Source organism: Haemaphysalis longicornis, unplaced genomic scaffold (genome assembly GCF_048455015.1).
Source record: "Haemaphysalis longicornis isolate Haplotype H1 unplaced genomic scaffold, Haemaphysalis longicornis Haplotype H1 scaffold_1, whole genome shotgun sequence".
NCBI lineage: Eukaryota > Metazoa > Arthropoda > Arachnida > Ixodida > Ixodidae > Haemaphysalis > Haemaphysalis longicornis.
This window is the reverse complement of record NW_027526203.1, coordinates 396,855,554-396,867,767: the sequence shown is the minus strand read 5'-3', so window position 1 is coordinate 396,867,767 and position 12,214 is coordinate 396,855,554. Positions and strand designations below refer to the sequence as shown.

General features: G+C 45.7%; 1 protein-coding gene and 1 non-coding gene across 4 annotated transcripts in view; one reads left to right on the top strand and one right to left on the bottom strand.

The window, feature by feature from the left end:
* The window catches only part of LOC144155342 (uncharacterized), a 217,029-nt gene that overhangs the window by 44,804 nt on the left and 160,011 nt on the right, over positions 1–12,214 (bottom strand). The window lies entirely within an intron of this gene.
* Trnat-cgu (transfer RNA threonine (anticodon CGU)) lies at positions 4,122–4,194 on the top strand. Its single transcript has one exon. It is a non-coding gene; the product is annotated as a tRNA-Thr (tRNA).

Here is a 12,214-nt window from a genome sequence, read left to right as displayed (position 1 = left end):
CAGTGCATTCGTTTTGTTGTTGTTTTTTTCTACCCTGCAGTTCGGCTGTGTTGTGCGTCAACAGCTACGAGGATCCGTGCATACGCGTGATTGCTATCGCACGGGAATGCGACCTCTAGAAGGTGTGCTGTAAGGAATTCGCTGCGTTTTAACGCAGTCTGTTTGTCTATCTGTTCGCGGTGCCAGGTTAAGTCAAACCTTGCAGTCATGCACACCGGGGATCAGGTTGAGTAGTTCTGGTAGGTTACTTGTCGTGACAAGCGATTATAGAAAAAATAAACGCTCTGCCAACAATACAGGCACGCGTGAACGCCCGGCAGGGTCATCTACCGTCACACGACAGGCGGAAACTACAAACCTGCACACATCGACCCCTCAGCTTACTTCAGCACTGGTACCCCGAATGGTACATAAAAAAAATTATTTCCTGTGGCAATTACACCAACCTATACGAAACCGTATGAGAATGCCAACTAAAAGCCTCGATTTTGAACTGCAAAATCGCGGTGACTGACCAAGTCAAAAATATATTGTTTGTCGTTTTTGAACCAGCAAGGCTTTCCATTGTTATTCTTGTCGGTTGGTAACCGCGATTTTACATTTTACACTTAATAATATGACCCTTGGCGAACTCTCGTCGAACACTTGGCTCCCCGCCTCGATATCCCCTAACTCGCACCCTACACCATCCCAATAAAAAGGCAGCGCTGCTGTAGCCAGCTCGTGGACCAGGCCCACACTGTAGCCAAGGCCAGATGAGCCCTGGGCTAAGGGTCCCGTTCCTCTTCCCCACCCCAAGAACACTAATCAAATGGTTTACACAACCTCCCTCTTTTCCCCTTTGCCTCATTCTTTCCCTGTCTCTCTTTCTCTCTTCAAGAGCCCTACGTGGCCTTCCGAAAGGTGTACCCACGGCTTGTGGTTATGAGGACGATGGCCGTGATAAGGACCATCGTGGCAACGATGATCACGGTGGCCTTTATTCACGTGTATCGGGACGTACAAATTTTTGTTTAAGCCCCATCCAACATTTTGGAACAAATAATTCGAAGCGCGGTTACATTTAGGTGCAACGGGATTGACGAGTGGGGCTACAGATGATGTAACTTTAGATTAGAAACAAATACTTCTATTATAATGGAAAATAAATTTCAAGCTTTACTAGTAAACCACATCCGGGCATTACTAGGCCTGAAAAATTCAACCTCGGGGGGTTTTACGCGGAGAAGCTACACCTGGGCGCGCTGTAGTGGAGGGCTGCGGGTTAATTTCGACCACCTGGGGTTCTTTGATCTGCACCGAAATCCCGACACAGGGGCGTTTTCATTTTTCGCCTCCATGAAGAGAATGGCCTCAGTGGCCGGGATCGAACCCACGTTCTTGGACTCGATGCATCCAAACCAACACCTTTCCCCACCCAACTAGAGCCCACATTCTGGCCCCCACCCTCTACTCCTCGGAATGCCGCTTCTGTGGGGCTCCGGGCACGCTTTACCACATTGTGTGGGGCTGCGAGAAGAACCCCAACCTACCCCCCCCCCCCTGCCCTTCCCCTCCCCTGAGCACTGGGAGAGAGCACTGTCCAGCTCGGACCCTGATGACCAGCTTTGACTGGTGAAGAGGGCTCAAGAAGCCGGACGGTCTCAAGGGGTCCTGGAATAAGGACTCTTCCCCAAGGCGAACTGCTTCATAGGGACGTTTATTCCTCCCCCTCCTCCTCAGTAGCACAACGACTCAGCCACCGAGCTACAGCGGCCGCTATTGATACTCCTGCTGCGTTTGTGATCGGCCATGAACTTGTACCCGCCTGCACAAGTTCGGCTGACTACGCCCTCGACTCTAACAAGAACCGAAGAGGACAAGCAGGTTACAATTCCCACCAGCGCTTTTACGGGTAAAACTCATGAACGGCATCATCATCATCATAATCGTCCTCTACATCGCACATCATCGAAAGCAGCACCATGATCATCGCCTTTCTTGCTGGCATTTGGTAGAGAAGCGGCGCTGTACTTGTTCGACTCGTCGCCATCGTGCACTTACACACACTTCTGGAACAGAGGAGCGCTCTCAATCTCCCGAGCAATCCGGACGCCTTGGCCCCCGCAGCTTGCTCTCTCGTCCGTGTTCTTTGGCCTCCCCTTCGCAGCGTAGGACGAAAATGCGCGGTCCTACGATGGCCACACGCCCCATTTCTCGAGGTTCCGTCTCGGACATCCCACTGGCGTCCCAGTCGTTCGTGTCTTCTCCGTCCAGGGCGCACTCGTCTGGGCCGCCAATGGCGTCGGCCGTGCCGCTGTCCATCCAGAACTCGAGGGTGCGTCCGCCGAGCTGCCCGTTCAACCTGATGATGGCCGCGTCGGTGAAAGGATCACGCGTGGCAGAGCCAAGGGGAACACTGGGAGCGCGCATCTCCACCACGTCCACTAGCCGGAAGATCATCAGCTCCACCAGATGCTGATTAAGGCCGAGCTATGCGCCAGCAGGAAGCCAGGGACCACGACGTGGACTGCACAAAAGGCTCCGCATCCTGCTCGGACAAGAATGCCAGATGGACTCCCTCGAGGATTTCCCCGTTGTGGACTTACGCTTGCACAACACGGCCAACAAGGGAGGTAGAAACTCGGACAAATATCGCACTATTCTTGGCTTCCTTACGCTCTACCTCTTAGCAATTTATTTGGCCTGCACTTTTGCTTTTGTTTCTATTTTGTGCGCCTGCCCCCTTAATTGGTAATAGAACGATTTTATACATTTAACCGCGAAAAAAGAGTCCAGTCCTAAGTTGGCCCTATACCTATAAGTGTCCGCTTGCCTCCTATGTATACTTTGTTAGAGCTATTGCAGCTTCTAAACCATATATGTAGCCGCTTAAAACTTGTAATTAACATGTTATCAGTAAACTACAATTGATTTGCGACGCCTTGCAAATTATTTTGACGCCAAAATTGTGCACAACGCACGTTCAGTGGTTGTATGCTGGATATTTTTCGCTGTGTTTGGGGGCCAAAACCTTTAAGTAGGATGATTAATCAAGGTCCAGGAAGGGACCCTCTATTGATAAAAAGTAAAATGGATAAAATTGTGAGCATTTCCACATATTTAAATATGTATACAAGTGAAAAATGCATTTTGCTTTCCGACTGCTTAAATGCCTTTGTTTAAATGCGTTCAACAACTAAGGTGTTATTTTTTTCTGCAAACGTACCAGTCGGAACTAACGCGCAACAGTGACTGTAACCTAACATGAGTGAAGTGAAGCGGCATCGATCAAGACTTTTAATGTATAAATGTGGGTTGCTTGGTTCGAACTGTGAAACATGATTAAGTTGCGCGGTATATACGGGACAACAACGAAGAAATCACACAGGTCTAGCGCTGGATTCGAACAAATAATTGAGATACCACTTCGAAAAACTAATCGAAAAAATAATTGAGATATCAAAGAAAACAGATGAAGTGGCCACCGCTAGTCATGCGTATGTAAAGAAAGTTGTTGGGCTACGTAAAACTGCGGATACGGACGGGACAAGGAAAAGAAGAGACAGGATGAGCGTAGACTCACAACTAGTTTATTGGAAAATTAAACATGCTAATATACCCACACTAGCACATGCGCACACATGTCACCATACTTATCACATGACATAACGGTTTAAAAATTCGTACTCATTTTCATACAACGATATGGACAGTTTACTCATACACTGTTCACCATGCTTTCGAATGAAGAGGGCCTCGATTAATTTGAGAACAGGTGGCAAGGGAATTAATCGAGGCCTTCTTCATTCGAAAGCATGGTGATCAGTGTGTGAGTGAACCATCCATCTTTGTATGGAAATGAGTATGAATTTTTAAACCGTTATGTCATGTGATAAGGACGGTGACATGTGTGCGCATGTGCTGGTGTGGGTATATTAGCATGTTCAATTTTTCGACCACCGTTGAACCCTGCTCGACCACTCTCGTCATGTCGTAGACACAAGAGTCACGGCCCGGGGGTTAGGAAGGAGGTCCCCTTCGCCCCGAGTAGTCCGAGTGGCACTGGCTACCACCCCCAAGCGCAGGAAACAAAAAAATACACTAACATAAATACCCGAGAAAGTGGTGGGGAAACAGCCCCGCCGGTAGCGTAGTGGTAATCGCACCAGACGCGTATTTTGGAGGTCGTGGGTTAGGATCCCACCCGGCGGGCATTTCTCCTCCACTTTCTTTCTGTCTTTCAAAATTCTTCATCTGTGGGATTGACCTACCGCATACTCCCCTTTGCTTTCCGAGGCAATCTTGACTGCCAACCTTTGTTTCTGTCTTAATTCAACGAGCGCCTCAATTCCCATTCTGATTCGCTATATATATATATATATATATATATATATATATATATATATATATATATATATATATATATATATATATATATATATATATATATATATAAATCTAGAGAAAGATAAACTCACAAAGCGCGCAAAAATAGTATAAGTAAAGAGTCGGATACACAGCAAGAACAATAACAAAAAATGAAACAATGTTTACTTACGTAGCGGCAACGGGACTTGCCTTCATCAGAGTAAAGTCATGTAAAGTCACGCAAAATCATGTAACTTTACTCTGATGAAGGCAAGTCCCGTTGCCGCTACGTAAGTAAACATTGTTTGTTATTGTTCTTGCTGTGTATCCGACTCTTTACTTATACTATATATATATACAGTCGAACACGGATATATCGAACTACAAGGGGATCGCGAAAGAGTTCGATATATGAAAAATTCGATATAAAAAATATGGGCTCTGAGACCTCACCTGTGGTGGACGATCATTGAAGAATGACAACTAATTCCACACTCACGACGAAACAGACTGCTTTATTTGCGTGAAAAAAAATCGCTGATCTTGGCCAGCTTTTTCGTCCTGGGAAATAAAATTCAAGACGCTGGTCTCGATCTTCTCGAGACTATTCAGGTGCTACAGCCCACTTCCTTCCATGTCGCTGCAACAACGGCGCATCAAGCTGAACGCAGCCGCCACTTCACCGGCGGAGTACGATCGCGTAGCCGCCTCCTCGTCCGGAGGATCTGCGCCACTCGAGCTTATCAGCCTGGGTTACTGCGGCCGCAGCTACGATATTCTCGTCGCCGAGGCTCGAAACAGCCTGAACATTGCTGTCAGCGTTCACGAAGTCGTCGGCAGACACTCCGTCGACTTTTTCCCTCCCGCCTCGAACCGCTGAATGGCTTTCAGCTTTGTCGCAAAGTCCAGGTTCTTGCGCTTCTCTACGCTGGCTGCAGTTGTAGCGGCCGTTGCTTCCGCGTCGATTCACCCTCACCCAGTCACACGTGTCCTGAGACACGTAGACGACGTCAGCACAACTCGAAAATTCCAGCCGTTCGCTGCGGCCTTCGCACACCATGCACAAATAACACGCACATAAAAGAAGAACAACGCGCACGCAACACAAGAACTTTGATGGTAACGATTCCAAGGCTCTCTGAACGTTCTCCAAAAAGCGCTCGCCATGGTCACCTCTGAGAAAAACAGCAATCTACGAAAGGTGCGGGACAACTGTCGAAAGAGCAACAGCAAAATGTAAAAGAAGGAGGAGGCTGCCAGCGCCTTCGTTCCTTCTCTTCCCTTTCCCGGGGCGACATCGGGGGATGACAGACCCAGAGAGAGAGAAAAAAAAATATTTTCGCAAGCCTGGGAACGAAGCTAGCCGAAAAAAAGAGCTGTTCCTTATTTCGGAGAACGTGTGCAGTCGGAGCGCAGTTGGGGCATCCCTACCTCGCACTGCGACATTTTCCTGGCGTTTGGGGCTTCTGTCCTCGTCTGGTTACGGCGAAGGCGCGATGTTGCTCACTAAGCGACTGCCAAAGAGCACCTTCCAGCTCACGTGGCGTTCGATATAGCCAATGTCGGGAAAAATACCGTTCGATATAAACGTACTAATTTCTATACTTTTACACAGAAGTTTCGAGGGGATAATTTATGTGTTCGATATAGACAATAATTCGATATACCCGTGTTCGATATACCCGTGTTCGACTGTATATATATATATATATATATATATATATATATATATATATATATGTGTGTGTGTGTGTGTGTGTGTGTGTGTGTGTGTGTGTGTGTGTGTGTGTGTGTGTGTGTTTGTGTGTGTGTGTGTGTGTGTGTGTGTGTGTGCATAAATGTTTACGACGTTGTAAAGCGACAAATCTGCCTAAAGAAATGATCCTCAAAATGAACACCTTTTCCGGATCATGCAGGCTCCTCACTTCTCAGTAAGTCCAGTTGACGGAAAAATTGATTCTGTCGCCACAGAAGTCTATATCTAGCGGCAGCCGCTGGACGAAGGTCATGTAGTGAATCGGCATGCGACACATGGTGCGAAAATGGCTGCTCCCTGGTCATCTTCCCAGAAGTGCAAAGAAAATGCCATAAATGCTGCATCGCATGTACCCAAGTTGTGCGATTGTGCCTTTCGGGCACCGCAGGACGGGCAATCGCATGCCGTCATGCGCGAAGCGCAAATGTCAGCGCCAGCCTTGCGCGGAGATTGCCAAGACTTCCTCGTTTGCTGTCTGAGAGCGGTTCAGAAGAAAATTATTGTGGGTAAATTGACAGCACACATTGTATTTGATGACCTCTTATCTCGCTAATTCACGTAAAGGACGAAAGAAACTTCTTTTTAAGCTTTCTCACATATCTACACTTGCTAATAGTCGGGCTTCCCTGCAAGTTAAGTTCATTTGTAAGAAAGCGATCTTGTGATCCCAGCTGGTCGATTCTGCTACTGCGTTCTCAGAAATTAAAATCTGAAATGTAAACCCGTATGAGCTTAAATTCACTTTATGGGCTTGCGGAACCAAGCCGCAGCCCCATTCTAAACTTCAGCCTGATTTTCGGGCAAGGTTTGTTAGAGAAAGCGTGCTACCTTATTTGGTCAACCGTTCCGTGGTCTTTCTTGCAGCGTAAAAAAAGGGAAACTGAGCTTACTGTAGTGTGAAATTCAACTATGACTGCATTATGAATGATATTTTGTTAAAGTAAAAACAAATGCTGATGACTTGTTTTTTTTTTTATTAAGCTGATGCATTCTTAGCATCGATTTTGCACTATATTTTTTTAATTTCAAGTCTTTCGCAGTGTTTGGTAGAAGTGACGTCATAAACCTTTTACTAACTTCCCCTCACTACTGAAAGTCAAGCCACTAGTTGGGAAACTGTTCTTTTAGCCTTTCGGCGTTATTTGTGGTGTTTATTTTGCTGTTGCACTCCGGAGATCAACTTCTACGCTTAGTTATTTAGGCACACGAACAAACGTTGCGGTCTAATACATTCACGAAGACTGTGTATTCAACTGTAGTTATATAAGTTACGTGCAGTGTACGCAAAAATCATGTTTGTCGTAATCGATACCGGAATGATGGAAAATGTTTACTCAAGTTTGATCGTACTATATTTTATGTCCGAAACAACAAAAGCTCAAATTTGGGATTCACTGCGTACTGTGTTTTCTTCGCTCGTTTAGTTTTCCCTTAAAATATAATAAAAGTTCTGTTATATAAAATACGTACAAAACTTTTATCTCTTATGTCTATTTCGCCTACCTGGGACAGATAGAAATTATCTGAAGTTCCGAGATGAAGGTATTCGCAAAACGTATCGACGACTTCCTTCGGGCTCTGCATGGTCTTCGTTTCAGGAAGGAAGTCTGCTTTCGACAAAATAGGCGCGCGAACTTATTGGTGTTAGTGAACCATCAGCTAAGTATTTACTGTTTGCCAACGTCAGAAATGTCCACCGGACATGGCCCGCCGATCTTAACTTCCGAAAACGCTCATGCGGTGCTTTGCTTTTCCTGTCAGAGAGCAAAACTAAGGCTGCCGATGCTACGGTTCCAACCAAATGGACTGCGTGAAAGCCGAAGAAAAAAATGGGTAACAAAACATCATGCTCGTAAAAGAGCCGACGGTGGTCTTGGGGAGAGGACGAAGGAAACGCGCGCATCGATCGCGCTCGGTGCCACTGGGAAGACCGGGAACCGAGAGTACTCGAGGCGCTCGATCGAGTCGGGCTACGTGGCGCCGAGTGCGCACTCCGTGTACGCCACCTACACGACCGCTCCGCTACACGCGTTCCTACTGTTTGCGAATATTCATTTGCTCGCGCGCTTTTTCCCCTCGATAGAGAGGCTTAGCGCAGCCTTGTTCCAGCACTGCCGCAGCGCTTCAGCTCTCGAAAGGGCGACTGAAAATGCCTTCCCCTGCACATCAAGAAGAGGCGTCATGTAGTGACGCCTCTTAGTGACACCATGGAGGCATGCTCAATCTTGGAAACGCTCACAATTAAACAGGGCGCTATGCGTACTCGTAACTAATCAATGAAGAGAAGCGCTCAAGTATTTTCTCTACTTTCGTCCGTTTCCACAGAGGCACGAGGACTTGAGCAATGGCTGAAAAACATACAGAAGGTTGCTTACGCACGGATGCATATACACGAATGCACATGTAGCTGTTCTATAGAGGAACTTCAATGCATATCGTAAAATTAAGCGATGTTGGAATAACAAGGGAGGGCTTTCAGTTTTTTGGGTATAGGGCATATTCTATGCTGCCGAGGGCACGAAGAAAGAGATGAGATTGGGGCTCCTAATCCACAAAGAGGTAGCACGGAATGTGGAAAAATTCTGCAGCACTAGCGATAAGTTCCTGGTCGCTGGGACCCGGCTGAGAATAGGGTACAGGCTGAAGGGTACAAGCCTGAACGCAACAACTTTTATAGCTGCGGAGATGAGGTTGTTGAGATCCAATGAGTTACGGTTCTTGCGATCAAGCTAAGAAGGAGCTACAAGTTAAAGTTAGTGAAAGCCTATATGCACCAACGTCCATGGTACCTACGGAGATGAGGTCGCTGAGTTTCTGTAAGGACGTCGGATCGGGAACGAATAAGGTACACACTCCATCCACTGTTGCGATGAGGGGACTTTAACGCGAAAGTAGGAAAGATGCAGGGAGGCGAACCCGCCTTGGGAAACCGTCAAAATACGCTTTTCTGATGCAGGCGAAAAGCGAAAAAGCCCGCGCGTTCGAGATCTTGGCGCACGTTAAAGATCCCCAGGTGGTCAAAATTAATCCGGAGCCCTCCACTACGGTGAGCCTCATCACCTGCGTTGCGTCGGCGCCTTAAACCCCCACAATAATCGGTCAAACCGTCAGAATAGCCCAGGGGATGAACTCGAAATTTCACTTGCGGAGAGCAATAACCTGAGGATAATGGGGCCTTCGCAAGCAAATGACGAGGAAATATGCCTGGAACAGGCCGAACGGTAAAACTAGAAATGAGACCGACTTCATTTTGAATGCCATGCTGCTATTGTGCAGGATGTTGACGTGCTATAGGCAAGGTCGACAGCAGTGGCCACAGGCTGATGAGAAACAGAATTAGGCTAGATTTTTAGGAAAAGAGAGGCTGAAGCTAGTGAAACTAAGGAAACGAAATCCGCAATCGATAAAAGACTGGGCGCAAGGGTTTGGAATAATGCATCAGAAGAAGTTCACAATCGCAACCGAAGAGGAAGAGATCGTGGACATTCTGAATGACAAACTATTTAATATGGTCGCAGATTCAACAACTGCCGCAGGAGGGCGACAGCCTGGACAACAAAACCGCCAACTATCGCAGATGATGAAAGAGGTGAACGAGAAACGCAGAGATATGAGAGAGTGTGGGACGAAAGAGCGAATCGCACTGACGGAGTTCTCAAAATTGATCCACGGGTCATCCACGCCCACAACATGGCAAAGATTAAAGAAACAACCACAGGCGAAAGCTTAAGGGAAACAAAGAAGAAGCCAGCTATTGGCAGAGATGGAGTATGCCATGAGAGAGGAAATGTAATGGGACTAGGGAAAAGGATATATACGCAGATTTATGCTCTGGCAACATTAGGCGAGGAAATGGTGCTGGACGGATTAGCTGGTTAGCGAGGTTTCAAAAGTACCTAAAGACGAGGTGGAAAAGACGCTCAAGTAAACGAAGAGGCGCAAAGCCGCAAGTGACGACGGAGTAACCGTGGCTGTACAAGGAAAGCCAGCATAATTAATTTCAGAAATCCTCAGGGCAATAAACGTACCACTGGCCTGGAAAGATAACAACACAATTCTAATTCGCAAGAGAGCTGATGCCTAAGGGCTTAAGAATTACCGTCCTACTCTGTCAAACTACTCTATGTTATACAATTTGTATACCAGGATATTAACCTTATAAGGGACATCCCATATTTCGAGCAACCAGGGAACAGGCCTGAGTTAGGAAAGGGTACTCAGCAATGGATTACATTCACGCCATCAACGTGGCAATGGAGAAATCCGAAGAACCCAAAAAATCTTTACTTGGTATTTACGAACAACAAGGAAGCTTTTCATTCAGTACAAACCCTCACAGTGGAGGCAGTATTGAGAGAACGGGAGTTGAGCAGACGCTAATAAAAGGCTCCTGGAGGACATGTACAGGTAATGTACGGGCGCGATAAGCCTCCATAAGGAAATTGGGAAGTTATCTATTAAGAAGGACGTCAGAAAAGAGGCCGTCTCAATATAATTATTTACAGCATGTGTAGGGGGGAGGGGATATTTAGGGAGCTTGGATGTGATAAGTAAGGGGGGATACGAGTAAATGGAGAATACTTCGGTCACTTCAAATTTGCGGATGTCATTATCTTGTTCAGTGTTGCGGGAGAAGGTCAGAAAAAGATGCTTTGAGAGCTGCACTCGGGAAGCTTAGGAGCACGGTTAAAGATTAATGTGGATAGGTCGAAAGGAGTATTTAACAGACATGCAAAGAGCTATCCTTCATTCTATAATAAAATAATAGAATAGGTAGACGAATACAACAATCTCTGGCAAGTTGTGAGTGCCGATCAAAATCACGAGGGGTAAATTATGCGTTGAATAACAATGGGCTGTAGAGCATTGGGCAAACACTGCGAAGTAAGGGATAGCAGGTTACATGTGCACTAAAAAAGTATGCAACCAATGCATAATCGAGATGATCCCTTATGGGGCACAAGCCTTACTAAGAACTTCAAAATAAAACGTCGGACGGCGCATAAAGTCATAGAAAAGAGGATGATAGAAGCGACGCGTAGTGATATGAAACAAACGTCTTGGATTACGGAGAAACCCGGGCTGAAAACATCCTAGCTGAAATTAGGAGAAAGAAATAGAATTTGGCTTTACATGTAATGGGAAAACTGGTAACCGGTAGGCCACCAGGGCAAGGGAGTGGCTACAAAGAGGCGGGACTAGAGGTATAGGACAGGTAACTCGATGGAGAGACGAAATAAATGAAGTCAATGGGTATGGCTTTCATGCAGCTTCAGACATAGAATTTTATATATATATCATTGCCATAATGATGTACATCATATATATATATATATATATATATATATATATATATATATATATATATATATATATATATATAGAGAGAGAGAGAGAGAGAGAGAGAGAGAATACAGAATGCTCGCAAATAGCATGTATTTACATATTGTGAGCGTGTGTGGGCGCGTTCAACATTACTTGGGGTAATTGTTGCGCCGTAGAACTCCCATATATTGTGGCCATTCACCATCAATTTGTGGGCCAGTTTCTAACTTGTACATACCCGTTATAATCTTCATCTGTACAGCATCATCATCATGGGTGGCTTGACCTGTCGAGTCACCCCGACTGGGTAAGCAAGACCGTTGGAACTGCTGCTGTCATGCGCGGGGCCTACTGTTATATATATATATATATATATATATATATATATATATATATATATATATATATATATATATATATATATATATATATATATATATATATATATATATATATATATATATATATATACACAGTAATACCTCGTTAACTCGAAGTCGTAAAAACCAGGGAAAATTTCGAGATAAACGGATTTTCGAGATAAGCAAAGTTGCGCTAATCGCCGGGAAAAATGAGCGCTCTTCAGAAAAATCACTACTACTTACCGGCTCTTCAGCGGCAGTTTCTAATCTTTCTTCTCGTGCAGGTTTAAAAGAGAAAAAAATAACATACAAGAGACTTTAACCGGCTGGGTTTTGCCGAACTGCCATTTTATTTAGCAGAGAAAAACGGCCTAATGCTCGTCTGCTTTGTGGTCGTACTCGGGCCTAGGAAGGCATCCTC